We start from the raw sequence: 16,087 nt of genomic DNA on the forward strand, positions 1-16,087 counted from the left end.
TAATATTTTGCAAGGCGTTTTAGAATGGACCTCGGAGGCGGACAACAATTTTAACCGTCTCGGTTAATGCTTTAGATTAATCGTGGTGGTTATTTATTATTAACCAAGGCGATTAAAAAATCACCTCGCAAAATTAATTTACGGAGGCGGTTAACTGCCTTCTAAAATCAATTAACCGAGACAGACTTTATAAATGACCCGTCTCCTAAAATACCCTTATTTTAGGAGGTGGGCTAGTTATAAGGCTCGCCTCGGTTAAAATTCTCGAGGTCTAGCAAACTCATACGAGACCCGATAACTATTCGCATGTGTGTGTATATATATATGATGCGTTTCTTTTACACGCGCGTGTAGTTACTCTCATCTATATATCTCTAGATTTAAGGTGTATATGACCGGATAAAATGTATATATATATATATGGCAACGGATCTAGTGCAAATTTATCTCCTGTGCAAACTGTGCAAACTCTAATCTGAACCGCAGGATGTTGATCCAAGGGGACGCATGAGAGAGGTGGAAGGAGGGATTTGTAAAAGTGTGATTAAGAGCAGATGGTTAAGTGCAAAATTACCCAATCTCTCCGCGCCCCTTGGATCAACATCCTGTGGTCCAGATTAGAGTTTGCACAGTTTGCACGGGATATGAGTTTGCACTAGATCCGTTGCCTATATATATATATACACGGAAACACTATTCTACACCCTAGGTGTAGAATATTATTCTACACCGCAAGTCAAAACTGAGTAGAAAAAATACTGAGCAATACTGGAGAACCTTCAGTATCATCCCGTCCAACACCCATGACCATAAAAATACTGAACAATACTGAAATATAAAAACTGAACGATACTAAATTTTCCTCAGTATAACAGTTCGGATTCTACACCTAGGGTGTAGAATAGCACATATATATATATATATATATATATATATATATATATATATATATATATATATATACGATAATTTTATATACTAATTTACGATAATACCAATAACATATTTACAATAGTTGGGTTACTATAACATATAGAGATATTTACCATAACGTTATAGTAAACCACTTAGTATGGAGTATATATATATAATATAAAATTTTTCCGCACCCCCTCACTCTCTTCTTTCTCTCTCCCTTTGAGCGACGTGCCGCCAGTGCCTACTCCCTCTCCCTTCCCACACCAACACCCCTCCTACCCTCTTGTCTCCCCAACCTCACCCTCTCCCTCTCCCTCTTCGAGCAGCGAGCACGTGGCGGGATCCACGGCGGCTGCGGGATCCGCAAGATCCACGACGACATGGGGCTCCATGACCTCACCTCCGCGGTGGCGCGAGATCCATGGCCTCACCTCGATAGTTGCTACTTCAACGGGGGCAAGGGGCTCTCTCCTCGGCAGCGCTAGGCTCCCTACACAGTGGTTGCGGGATCCACAGCCTCACCTCGGTAGGATCCATGATGGCGCGGAGCTCCTTCCTTGCATGTTGCAGGATCCACGACGGCGTGGGGCTCCCTCCACAGTGGCTGCGGGATCCATGGCCTCACCTCCAGCGACGGCGCAGATCTAGCAGCCACGGCGGATTCAACAAGCGGCAAACGCTAATAAGTGAAATAAGTTGTTGCCCTCTTGATGCAGAGTGATATATGCACTCAAGTCCAAAATGGTACTTAACTGATCAGTGTTTGTTTTTTATCTTGGTACGCTGCTCTTTTGAAAGTGTAACTAATCCTAGAATGTCAGGATTGATCTCTGCTTTGTCAATAACTTGACTGAGTTATGGGGGCGTAACAGATATTGATTAAGTCTTGCCCATGATCGGTGGGTCTAGTAACTACCTAATGGGCTGGTTGGAATCCATCCCGAGGTATATGAGAGAAGACACCCACAACTATGAATAGCTACATGTTCTAATTAGGGTTATTAGACACCTCCTTATTAGGTTTTCTCGGGTGGGACTGAAGACCGGAGGCCAGTCACCGGCCAAGGAGAGATGGTTATCTACGTAGTAGTACCACAACTACACATTGACTTTTTTTAAAGATCCGAACACTGTCCGACTTTGATTAATAATAAGGAGGAGCAAAACATTTATTTACATGCACGAGCAGCGCACCCCCATCACCGCAGCCTAGGCCACGTGGAAGTAGGAAACAAGCTAACTAGCTAATTACTCACTAATTAAATGGTAAACAAAAAGAGGCTAGCACCCAGCCAAGCTCCACTGATGCGCCATATCCTTTATTTTAGCTAGAAGTGTCTGTGCTGTCTTCCGTTCTTGCCTAAAGACAACCGCATTCCATCGATTCCAAATGTTCCATAGGGTGAGGATTGCCAGGGTGTGGTTCCTTTTTCCCTCTTGATGCCAATATTTGACTAAACCAATCTTCAAGCTCGTGTTTAACCTCTCAATTGGCCGTATGTAGACTGGCACAGGAACTCCATGAAGCCACAAGCTGCCAGACAAAGTGGGAGTAGGGGCATTCAAAGAACAAGTGATGTGTCGTCTCAAGATTTCTCTCACAAAGAGCACAAAAATAATTGTTCTCCCATTGACATCGTAGTAGCCGTGCCACTGTCCACAGCCTATTCTGAAGTAGCAGCCATAAGAAAAATTTGCACTTCGGCGGTGCCCAGGCTTTCCAGATCAAAGCTGGATAGGCCGTACTGGAGGTGTCCTGCGAACTGGATTGTATATGCTGACTTAGCTGAGTATTCGTCTGAGCTCTCCAAGGTCCTTATAGAGCTCAGACGAATACTCAGCACATGACAAATATGCTGACTCAGCCTACTGAATTGTATATGCTGACTTAGCTGAGCCTACTGGATTGTATATGCTGACTTAGCTGAGTATTCGTCCTGCGAACTGGATTGTATATGCTGACTCATTCCTGCGAACTGGATTGTATATGCTGACTCAGCCTACTGGATTGTATTAGGCGTTTCTTTTGATTGGGCTAATTAAGATCCTGATTAAGAACAATCGCTACCGGAATGGAATTACTAAGCTTAATTTCAAAGTGCTTCCGCGCGATGACGATATCGATTATTTAGCAAATGACAAAATTAAAATATATTATAAGAGAAATATTTAAAAATCGGAATACATTTATATGACGTTTCCCTCACAAATTAAAAACACGTTTATCGTTTCAGAGATGGATTCATGTGGGAGTATATGGAGTAAGATCACAAGGTTCATGGACGCTGCGTTCCACTAGATAAGAGGCGCACTTTCCAATTATATCGCTGGTCACTCCCTGCTTCACCTACGATTACAGCAATGTGAACCCGGGTTTGCATTTGGATCCGGAGACGGCGGTGAGTTGGGCTGCCTCCCTCCTGCACGCAGATCAGAGATGATGGATCAAAAACACATGCAAGTCAGCTGCTTAATCCTCACGTGTAACTGTGCGGCCCTGTTCGGCTGGCTGAACTGCTGATATCGATTCTGATTTGTTGTGAGAGAAAAACACTGTACTATAACTCTAGGAGCCCCATAAATTAACCACCACAGAGTGGCGCGACGAGCATAGTAGGTTGTACCTTGCGCAGGCTTAACGTGCACGGTGAGAATGATGAAGAACGCCGCCGCCAAGATCGCCAAGAAGCGCAGAACAACCGGCAGCTGCAAGGAGGGACGAGGCGCCTTCATTTTGAAACTTTTTGCTCTGCGCCGGCTCTCTATCTCTAAGTCGTTTTTCGTGGATGTGCATCATCCATGGTGCCTCGCTCTTCAATTTGTAGCCAATTCAAGCTATAGCCCGACTGGTCGTGTACGTGGACGGTGGACTTGCTTGTCAGGCGCGGCGACAGCGACGAACGAAGCAAGCGTATACTTTGTTGCCGCTGACAGTACTGAGAGCCGTGCGTCAACGATTCTGCCGCATGCAAACCACGTTGCGATGACTGTGGACCTCAGAAAGGATATGATGGACTACGCGATTGAGTATTGAACTGTTGATGCAATTTTCGTGACGATGCAGCTCGTTACGGAGAGCTTCTCTGCTGTGATTCCATGCTACGGTATTAAACAGAGAGAAAAACACCTCTAGAACCGGCCATATATATAAGATTCTCAAAAGACTAGACGTTTCGGGAGATAAGCCATGTTAAATGAGACCAAACTTTCCTAGTCAAGAGGTGTCTAATAGATTTTAATGAACTTGAGAAGAAATGTAAGTTTTCAACGGCGATAAAAATGCAAAAAGTAAATTGTTTACACTGCTATAGAAAGGTCATCACCACTTATTTATAACCCCCTTTACTGCCGGTTTTCGTCACCGTGGATGGTGACAGTATATCATCACTGTCGCTCTGGCATATGATCTAGCAGTGATGTCCTCTTGACTACTGCAGATCCGACGGTTATATCAAAATTTTGGAACTCCAAATATTTTTAAATGAAAAAAACATCATCTACAAAGTTATAGATCTTTGACATATAGTTTGTGTTCATCTGACTTGATTTAAAAAAATTATGAATTTTTTTGTTCCACATCTCTTTTTAGAGATGGCAACATTTCCATCTGGCTGTAAAGATCAATTTGTAAAGGTGGCAGGGAACAATAGCCACCTCTAAAAATACGGTTTCTAGAGGCTGATGGTGTTCACATCTACTAAAAATAGAAGAACTTTTTAGGGACAGTTAACATCAACAGTTTCTTAAAATCAACTATTTTTTAGGAATGAACAGTCTTTGGAACCATTTTTAGAGATAGAGACGCCTTTGGCAAAAATGAGTCTGCCTTTGAAAATCATCTCTATTGTCTATGTAGTAGTAATTGGCTGCTGGCACCATGAGCGGCCTGGAGACGCATGAGTGGTGTCGCCATTGATTCCGTGGACATGCATGTTTGCTTGGCATTGTCGCAACAATGCCTGCCGAGGAAGACTGTCTATAGCTGTTACGACTGTAAATCAGAGACGTATAGCGTGCTATCAAAATTACCACCATTGACTGCAATTACCACACTACTAGAAGATAGGAATTCTCTATTGATTTTGTCTACACCGACGAAAAATATGACATATTAGATCATCATCAGTTGGGTTATGATATTATGCAGATTTGAACTATTTGTGGATGATTCAATTCATCCTGTCATAGCCTTGCTTGGAGGGGCTGGTTGGACAGCTAGGGTAGGGGCTAGGGGCGGCGGCGGCAGCAGAGGCAGGGCCATCTCAACAATTTCTAGGGCCCTTGTGCAAGCAAGACCACTAAGAGCTCTGCAATCTAATGTTTCAATATGACGATTAAAATTAGATCAAATCATATGCCCCTATCCCTAGCTAATTTCCTATAACTGATAACTAAACTCGTAATCACTTACTGTGGTGCCCGATGGCTGAAAAGATCAGTGGATCACAGTCACGGAGACGATAGACAAGACAGGTAGGATTTAGGATTCAGTTGAGGAGGGAATGTCGATCGCTGTGCAGACGTGCAGTCACCGCGACCATGAAGAAAGTTGCTCGACGATCACAAAACAAAGGGTCACGACCACGGCTCATGTTAGAATAGGATACATTGATTTCTGCCTCGCTCGGATCGGAATCTAGCGTATGCACACAGACACACACGGCAAGCAAAGGGTCATATACCCATATGACTGTATGGTCAGAATACCTGTACTACATAGGGATATACTCATGGGCACCCAGCTCCATGGGCCCCCGGCTGTTGCACTGCCTACACTCCCCTATGCGACGGGCCTGAGCAGGGGCCACGCCGGCTACAACTAGGTGTGGGCGGTAGCATCGGCTAGGGCAGGGGCAGCGGCGTGGGAGGCAGAAGAGGGCGGTAACGGCTGGAGAGCTGGAGCGCGAGAGAGATTTAAAGAGTAAAGCTAAGATCAAATGATTACATTTCTCCTGTATTTATAGTATCTATTGGACTTGTTTCCCAAGCAAACTAAGAGGAGAAATCCTTATAGATTTGGACTTCTTTACAAGCAAAACTAGATTATTTCCTAAATAAATCCGATATCTTTTCCTAAGCAAAACTCTAATTATTTTCCTGTTTTTCTAATCAACCTTCCCTCTGCTCTAGATTTGCTTCGATTGGAGGAAATTGAGGAGCAACAGGGGTTGACATAATGCAACCGCCTCGATTAATAACTATTAACAGAGGCAGTTACTTTAGGTTAACCACTCGGTTAATCTATTAACTGAGACGGTTAATTAGGGCAACCGTCTCAGTTAGAAGATGATTAACCAAGGCGGTTGCCTTAACCTACCCATCTTAGTTAACCTATTAATCGAGGCGGTTGTTGAACCAGCGGACCGGCCTTGATTAACCGAGGCGAACTGTCGGGCCAACCGCCTCCGTCGTCCATTTCAAAACGCTTCCCGAAAAAATTGTAGTAGTGTGATTAAGTCTTGCCCATGAATGGGCTCAATAACTACCTAATGGCCTGGTTCAAGTCCACCCTGAGGTATAAGAAAACCTACGATTGTGAATAGTTGTGGTTGTAAGGTTGTTAGACACCTCTTCATTAGGTTTTTTTAGGTGGGAACGAAGACTAGAGGCCAGTCACCGGTCAAGGAGTGATGGTATTATCGATTATTTAGCAAACGACAACATTTTTTTTTTGAGTGAAACAGGGGCTTGCCCCTACTAGATTTTATTGAAAGTTAAAATAAAAACAGAGGGATACAAAAAAATATTTAAAAATCAGAAGACATTTTATATGACTTTTCCCTCACAAAAATACGTTTATGGTTTCAGATATGGAGGAGGGCGCATATGGAGTAAGATCACAAGGTTCAAATTGGACACTGCGTTCCACTAAACAAGAGGCGCACTTTATATCCAATTATATCGCCGGCCTGTCACTCGCTGCTTCACCTACGATCGCAGCAAGGCCAATGCTGGTTTGTATGTGGAACCGGAGACGGCGGTGAGCTCGGCTGCCTCCCTCCTGCACGCAGACCATCAAAAACACATGCAAGTCAGCTGCTTAATCCTCACGTGTAGCTGTGCTGGCTAGCAGCTTGTCAACTGAAGAAACCAGGAGCCATAAACTAACCACCGGAAGCGGCGTAATCGATCATAGCACGTAGGAGTATAGTACCTTGGGCAGGCTCAACGTGCAAGGCGAGAATGATGAAGAACGCCACCACCAAGATCGCCAAGAAACGCAGAAGTACGAGCAAGGAGGGACGAGGCGCCTTCATTAATTTTATGGATCTTTTTGCTGTGCGCCGCGGCTCTGTATATCTGATCTATGTCGTCTTTCGTGGATGTGCATCCATGGTGCCTCGCTCTTCAATTTGTAGGTCGCGGTGGCGGCTGCTGACCAGCCAATTCAAGCTAAAGCGCCCGACTGGTCGTGTACGTCGACTTGCTTAATTTGTTAGTGTTAAGGCGTGGCGACAGCGACGAACGAAGCCAGCGTGTATACTTGGGTTGCCGCTGACAAGTGACGGCCAGCGTCAACGATTCTGCCGCGTGAGAATCACGTTGCGACGATTGTGGACCTCGATCTGGAACGATACGATGGACTGCATGCGCGATTGGCGGTTGCTGACGAAGGGGTATGCAAAATTCCAGAGACCACTCCACTTTATATATATATATATATATATATATATATATATATATATATATATATATATATATATATATATATATATATATAGGGCTGGTATATTGGGAGTCCAGGGCTACAAATAGCTATTGGAAGCCCCAACCAGCCACCCCACCCCACCCAACACAGAGCTGACACGCGCGCAGGTGGGGATCCCTTGGGGACCCAATCAATCGAACATATAAAATTCTAAGTCAAACTGCAGGAATTTTTTTTTATCGCGACAATGCATAAAATCTAGTGATTGCATGAGTTAAAATCAATTCGTTAACGCATAAAACCTTTCCGCGAGCTCGACGTTCCATCTAACTGGACCGGACACATGCTGACACATACAGACATGGATGCATCCATTCTAAATTTATCCATTTTTTCTCAATAATTCCTCAACGTAGCTTCCGATTCAGAAACAATTTTCACCATTGAACTTCTGACATTTTTGCGCACAATTTAAGATCCATTATGAATATATTTTTAATAAAATTTAAAAATTAAAATTTAAAATTTAAATCATGGCACGTAATAGCTGATTATGCATAGAATCACTTGTCAAGATGCATAGAAACTTACAAAATACTTCCCTATAATCTTGTCGTCTTGTCCAAAAATTTGAAATTTGAATCATGGCACTTGAATACAGATTGGATGCATAAAATTATTGTTTAATATGTGTGCAAAAAATTTTAGCACAGACCTTGCATATAACTCCATGGATGCAACCATAGAAAACCATCTACCTTTTACTATAAAATTTAAAATTTGAATCTTATTGGCATAGAGGTTCTATGATTTTTGTGGAGCGATCTAGCGCATAGAATTTTGAAGACACAAGCATAGGAACCATTGTAATGCTACAAAATTTGAATTTTGAAACCTCCCCACGAGATATGGTGCCGACGTTGCATAGAATTTAATGTTTAGAGAAATCAAAGTTATTTTTGTTAACACATAAAAACCTCTCCACGAGATAGACATTCCACCTGGCACAAATGATTGCTCTAACAATATATAGAATTATGTACCAACAATGTATAAAATTGGTAGAGACAATAATGTGTAGGAATGTAGGAAGTGTACTGACAATTATCCCAACAACGTATGTCGAAGTGTTCTAACATTGCATATAAGAGTGCTTCAACCATGCATATAGTTGTGTACTGGTGAACACATAAATGCTCAAGAATGCATACAAATCTGTTCTTATGAGTAAGCCATCAATTACATGAGCCATCAATATTTTACATTGACCCGATATTGTTTCAAAAAAGATCACACTATGCCACTGACACAAAAATCATCAAAGTCAGGCATAGAAACCTATGGAAGACATCCTTGACCGTGCCACGCCATTGCCATTGTCCACACCACCATCCGCCACCACTGATTCGCACCATGCTCATACATGTAGTTTCACAAATAACGAGTAATTTTAGTCGTTTATCATAAAGTTTTGCCTCATACACGTAGTTTCACAAATAACAGATAATTTTAGACCTCTTCACTTACCAACATATATGCATAAAAAATAACTAATACTAGAAAATTTAAGAAGCACATAGAAAATAATTAGTGACATGTTTACAGGTACAAAAAAAGCATATGAAACCATGCTTGCTTGCATTGCTAGTTCTTAGTATTGTATAAAAATAGTTGCACAAAGACATGAAATTCTAGAAACACATGAAGCATAGATACATCTAGCTACAACATCTCCATCTTGAAAAAAAACATGAGACAACATGGAGCATAGAAAACTTTTACACATGAAACATAAAAATTGTGACCACATCCATCCCGAACTTATCATCCAAAGAAAGCTCGATCTAAAATACCTCTTGCTAACAACATCCATCACACATGAAGCATAGAAATTAACATGGAGCACAACTTTTACACATGAAGGATGTCATTTTCACATCGGTGCTTCCTTCCAACCATCCTACATCAGAATAAGGTATAGAAACATGTTTTGGAAGGCGCAGAAACCTTACAGCGGCAAAAGAAAAAGCATAGAAACAAGTTTTAGTATGCACATATACCTTATAGCTGCAAGAAAGACATGTAAACTTATTTTACTGACACAAAGATCTATTATGGTCCCAACCCAAACCTTGCCTCCCACTTGGATGAATGAGTAATCAATAAAGAAACAATGCGTAGAACCCTAAATAATTATTTTAACTTTGAGGGTGTATAATTAACAAAGGAGCAATGCATAAAACCCCAAATACCCTCCATTCAAGGGGATTATTGTACCAGGAACGTGGCAGCCATAACCCAAAGAATACATAGAACAATGTATAGAATTGTGTACCAACAATGTAGAAGTAAAACTTTCAACTAAAATACACAAGTACACACATATATACAAACAACAAACTAAGATTGTTCATGGACATATGAACATACTACAAGTAAATGTCCAAAAGCAGGTTCAGGCATATATGCCAAATGCCATGGACTTACTGGTATAAATACTGAAATAGTCACCCAAAGATAGCAACGGTACCTATGATTGGCCAAAAGCACCATGGGCAGCAGCTCTGCAACACCACTGCATCCTCTATTGCATCCATGTCCATGCTGCCAAAAATATATTAGTCTCACATATTTCTATTGGAAGTCACGCCAGCCACCTCCACCCAACCCACCATAGGGCTGATGCCCGTACATGTGGGGGACCTTTAGGGATCCAATCAATCAAATGCATAAAATCTTAGATTAGACTGTATAGAAATATTTTTTTTATCATGACCACATATAAAATCTAGTGTTTGCATGAATTAAAAGCAATTCATTACTGGAAAACCTATGCAAACTAAGAGAATGAAACCTACGAAAACCAAGCATAAAATCCTTGGTAAGGCCACTTCAATGATATACATAGAAACATGCTCACCTGACATGTCGTCTACTTTGATATGCATAGAAACCATTGACAGCCTTGGTAGAAACCTATTCTACCGAGGAAGGCAATCCACAAAGCATAAAAATCCAAAACCAAATGTACAAAAAACTATTCATTGCACATAATATAAAAGAAATACATATAAATCTAACTTGTTAAGCATATAAACTTATTGGTAGCTCTTCTTGCACGTCATAGTTGAAATTTGAATTCAACTTGTGTTGAAACCTATGCAAACTAAGCATAGAAATCACCCAACATATTCAAAAAATATTAGGTTCAGCATGCATAAAACATCTATTTAAGATTTCAATTTCATTAACATGGAAGGAGCGTTGTGCGTGGCTACGCTAGAAGAGGGAGCACCATCGCAGCCGGGAGGCATAGAGCCGGCGCCGAGAGAGAACAAAGCCGCCACCGATGTCGTTGCTGGTGGTGGGGGAGGCCACAGCGGACTAGATTTGCCACCGGTAACATTCAAATGATTAAATTGGGGTTGCTTGTAAAAACCAAGTATTGCATAGATGGATAAATATAACACACATAGATCAGCAGAAAGCCACCTTTCTTTTTTGAAGAAAATGCAGCGGACCGCCACCGCTCACCTACATACAAACCATTATCTTTGAAGCAAAAATCAATTGCTTGCCTGCTTACATATTTGGCTCAAGAAAGCATAGAAATAAAAAAAAAAATCAATTGCACAAAAACATATTCATTGCACATAATAACAAGAAAAAGCATAAAAATCAAAATCAAGCACGTAAAAATCTTGCTTGACTGTGTTGGTGTCCCTTCATTTCCATGGCTGCAACCAAAAATCAAGCACATAGAAATCATCAAATCCACCTATTCATCCAAAGCCGCAACCAAAAATCAGAAAAACAAGAAAGGAATAAAAATATATTTTAGCAGGTGCGGAAACCTTACAGCAGCAAAAAAGACATAAAAACATATTCTAGCATGCGCAAAAACCTGTTTGTGAAATTAATGTCAGCTAAGTTAATGCAAAAATCACGACCAAAAATCTAGGAAAAAATATAGATTTTTGGTTGAATTTGTATTTCCCTTGCGACAAACATTAATTGCAACCAAGCAGAGCATAAAACACAGTAGCACAAATACACAACTTTCTAGCACCAGTAGCTGACATCCCTATAAATAATCTATTTATAATTTGTATTCAAATCACATAGACACGGTCATAAGGAAGCATAAAATCTTTAATAACAATATCTTGCATGCTGCTAGTCGTTCGACCTAATGTGTGTGGTGGCCATATTGCAATTGTGCATAAAAAATAACATGAGAGATCACCTTCGTCGGCAGATTCATATCACCGTGCGGCATGGTAATGAAACTCCCATCCAGGTTGCATAAAAAGCATGAACATCATCAACATGTAGTTGTATAAAAAGCAATGATAACGTTCATACTAATTATGCACCAGCGCACAAGACTATGATGCCGCATCTCCTGCAGACAAAAAATTAGAAGAAAATGTATAAAAATTCAGCCACTAATTATGCACCAGCGCACAAGACTATGATGCCGCATCTCCTGCAGACAAAAAATTAGAAGAAAATGTATAAAAATTCAGCCACGAGCTACACCGTTGGAAACACAAAATCAAGTACGTGCACATGACTGAATTAGAATGCAAAGTATTGAGAGAACTTTCTGTAGCTGACAACACAAGATTTAAAAGCAAGGCACGATCAAGCTTTGCACTTGCCGCTGTACAGTGAATTGTCTCTGTCTGAGAACGAACTGGGACAGCTCGATGAGCACGCACAGCGCTTGGACGCCGGCACTGGTAGCATTGTGACCTGGCCTCTCGAGAAGACGAGGAGTGAAGCCGAGCGGTGCAGGTGCTAGTCTGCTTGCACACTGTACGAACACAGAGAACAACGAACAGAAGCCAGAGAGAGCGATGAACAGAATGAAACGTACTCCAAGCAGATGAGTTCCTAGGGAGCGGCCACATACGGGAATCCTAAAGCAAGCACCGCTCGATTGAGCAAGCACAGCGCTTAAGCGCTCGGCGCTGGCAGTGCTGCTGCTGACCCCATCCGCAAAGGACGATCTGTAAAAAACAAGCATAGAAGTGCATAGAAACTCTTTTTATTTAGTCAGATTGTCAAATCATAATTGCCAAATCAAAAGTACATGAAAACAATCTGTAAAAACTATTATTTATGCAGTCAGATTATTAAATCATAATTGCTATGCATAGAAACTCATATATGCAAGCAGAGAAACAAATTTGTCTATAAATAGAAGCATCAATATTGCATAAAAAGATGCTCCAACTATTATATAACTGTATAGAAGTGCACAGTTAACTAATCCAACAATGTAGACTAGTTTGTTGTAACAATATATGAAATACATACCAAGCAATAGTTTAGCCATACATAGAAACTTATGCACACAAGCAAATAACTCAAAAAATCTACAAACAAAACAATAAAGATGAATTATGCACGAACCACAATCAAAATTGCATAGAGAATTTTCTTGCTTGTCATTCAATTGTATGAAAAAGAAATCCAATATATGCAGATCCTAAGTGAATAAAAATAAAGCCAATATGTGCAGGTCAGTTCATCAAACACCAGCAGGAATATTATCACCTCGCGTGTGTAGCTGGTGGATTGTGTCATACAATGGACCGCCTCATGAGCGTCATGACCCGGAGCGCATAAAAATCAAAATGGAGGCGCATAGAATCATCCATTTAGAGTGCCTCCACCAAGCAACAAGCAGAAACCTTTCATTTTCTGTTTTTGATATATATGAAAACCCACTAATGCTAGAAAAAACCAATGTTTTAAATAGCGGGCTAAGCCTCTTAGCGGCAGCCTCTCTAAAAGGCTAAGAAAAGCTATAGCGCGCTAATAGCGGGCTAAGCCATTTAACGGTTAAACAAAAAATATGTCAAACATCATGTAATTTTACACATAATAAAGATGAAAACATTATGAAAATCAATAGAAATAGATATTTCAAAGTCTTACTGACATATTACATCAAAGTTCATAGTTCATACATGATACATCAATAATAACATACATCACATAGGGACATATCCCTGCTATTTGGGCCTCCAAGTTATTTGGGCTGATGGAAATGAAGCCCAAGGCCAAATAGCGGCGCTAAACTAACCCAATTTAGCGAAATTAGCGCGCTATTAGCTGCTAATAGCGGGAACAATCATTTAGCGTTAAAAATCTTCATAACTTAGCAGTTCTCTTCCAAAAACGCTAAATAGCGCTATAGCGTCCGCTATAGCGCACTATTTAGAACAGAGAAAAAACACACAATGCAAATACTAGAAAATTAAAGAGTCACATTAATAGATGCATAGAACCAAATAAACCCCCTCTCTAGAGAGACTAGCAACGATGCGTAGAACTAAATAAACCCTACAATCCATATGCATTCATGGAGAAGAGATCTAAAATTTGAAATTTGAATCAAGACACGTAATGGCCGATTATATGCATTGAATCATAGGTCAATATGCATAGAAAAGTTTTTTCTGCCAAAACTGTGTAGAAACTAGTGGTTCAATGAATAAAATTTAATTTTGTGACCACGTAAAATCTCTCCACAGGTCAATATGCATAAAAAAGTTTTTTCTGCAGAAATTGTGTGGTTCAATGAAAATAAAATTTAATTTTTTTCCGCCGAAATTCCCCCACGCCCATGCACATCCAAGCCCAAATCCACCACGCGTCGAGTCCTCCGCCCAACAGGAAGAAATATGGGAAAATGACAAAAAACACAAAAAAAAAAAACAGGGCTCCACACGGGGTGGCCTGCATCCGTACCGCGTCCTCGGCGTTGAAGAAGAAGCGGCAGCGCTCGGCGAGCGCCGCTACATCGCCTGTGCGCTCGGTGGCGAGGAGCACGGCGGCGACGTGCAGTGCCTCGAGCTCCGCACGGATCGCCTTGTGGAAGTAGAGGAATATCAGCACGACGTCTCGGTCGCCGAGATCCACGCCTCCGCCGGCGTCAGCGACGGGGACCGCGGCATCACCGCCGCGAGCGTCCCCTCGCCTCCGGGCATGGGCGTCGGCGTCGCCATCCCACTGCGGCGGCGGCCACGTCCTCCTCCGTGGGCAAGGACGGCGACTCCGCCACGGCTCTCCCTCGCAGCCCGCGAGCGACCACCATGGTGTTCTCGGGGCGTCGCCTGTCGCTTGGTTTTCGGATGAGAGAGAGAAGGGGATTTTTTTTGACGCGAGAGACCCGTGTACCTCATTTCAAAACGGAAGGTTGGCTGGGTCTGGCTGGGGACTGCTGGTTTGGTGCAACCAGGTAACTGCACGTTGGACTAGGGCTTCCTATATTTATTGGAAGATATATATATATATATATATATATATATATATATATATATATATATATATATATATATATATATATATATATATATATATATATATAGCCCAACACTCCCTCTCAAGATGGACGATAGATATCTATCATCCCCATCTTATTACGTGCTAACTCACACCGTTTTAATCCTAAACCTTTGGTTAGGCAATCTGCCACTTGTTCATTTGAAGTCACATGACCCAAAACTATAACACCATCATCTATCTTCTCCTTGATAAAAAAGCGATCAATCTCAATATGTTTGGTCCTATCATGCTGAACTAGATTATTGGCGATACTGATAGCTGATTTGTTATCACAGTGTAGCATAGAACACTAGTACAGAGAGACACTATACTGGCGGTTCGCAACCCCTTTGTACAGGCGGATTGACGAACCGCCAGTGGCTATAGGCCTATGGAAATAAAAGTTTCCACAGGCGGTTAACTGAGAACCGCCTGTAGAAACTGATTTCTACAGGCGGTTCAGTTATGCGATCCGCCTGTGGAAATCAATTTCTACAGGCGGTTCTGTTATATAAACCGCCTGTAGAAATTGGATTGTACAGGCGGTTCTCATAACAGAACCGCCTATGGTAAGATTTTCCAATTTAACCCTATTTTCCAGCAAACCCTATTTTTAATATTATATATATATTATATACATTAATATTGAAACTATGTTAGGCTACAAGATTCAACCAATGCAACATGCAATATATTTATATATACCATTACTTTGTACATAAAATTATATTAATTACAAACATCACACATCAAAGTTTTTTGTTTACAGACATATGAGGTTTCACATCTGAAACCTCTGCTCTAATAACCCGATCGAGATAGCTTTAGCCTACTAATATCTCTTAGCGCTCTAAACTTAGGCTTTGCTAGGACGCTGGTCGGGTCGTGATATTTCCCTTCGGTGGGAATAGCTTCTCTCAGAGAAAAGTGCAGAGGTCCTCAACTATGTTATATAGAACAGCTTGAGTCACGCTCTTCGTCTTTTCCAACTCATGTTGCTGCAGAGAAAGTTAGAAACATCATAAATTTATAGTTCATATAACACATGCTTAGCAACAAAAAATGACACAAAATAATATAAACGACTATTAGAGCAATACCTTAGAAGGGTTAGTTATGGCACTGATGTAACTAACCCTTCTAAGAGCATCTCCAACAACTTGGTAAAATTCACTTGTC

The 16,087-nt window shown here is 41.3% G+C and overlaps 1 long non-coding RNA gene across 6 annotated transcripts; it reads right to left on the reverse strand.

Annotated features, from left to right (window-relative positions):
* On the reverse strand, positions 8,672–14,799 carry LOC8054105. Of its 6 annotated transcripts, none has more exons than XR_002446889.1 (4): positions 14,333–14,799; positions 12,486–12,582; positions 11,814–12,386; positions 8,672–11,304 (listed from the first exon to the last, which is right to left on the reverse strand). It is a non-coding gene; the product is annotated as an uncharacterized LOC8054105 (long non-coding RNA). The 6 variants fall into 6 exon arrangements; XR_002446893.1 differs by having other exon boundaries at positions 11,814–12,056; positions 12,450–12,582; XR_002446890.1 differs by having other exon boundaries at positions 8,672–10,951; positions 11,060–11,304; positions 11,814–12,582; positions 14,333–14,797.

Source organism: Sorghum bicolor, chromosome 8, assembly GCF_000003195.3.
Source record: "Sorghum bicolor cultivar BTx623 chromosome 8, Sorghum_bicolor_NCBIv3, whole genome shotgun sequence".
NCBI classification, from domain to species: domain Eukaryota; kingdom Viridiplantae; phylum Streptophyta; class Magnoliopsida; order Poales; family Poaceae; genus Sorghum; species Sorghum bicolor.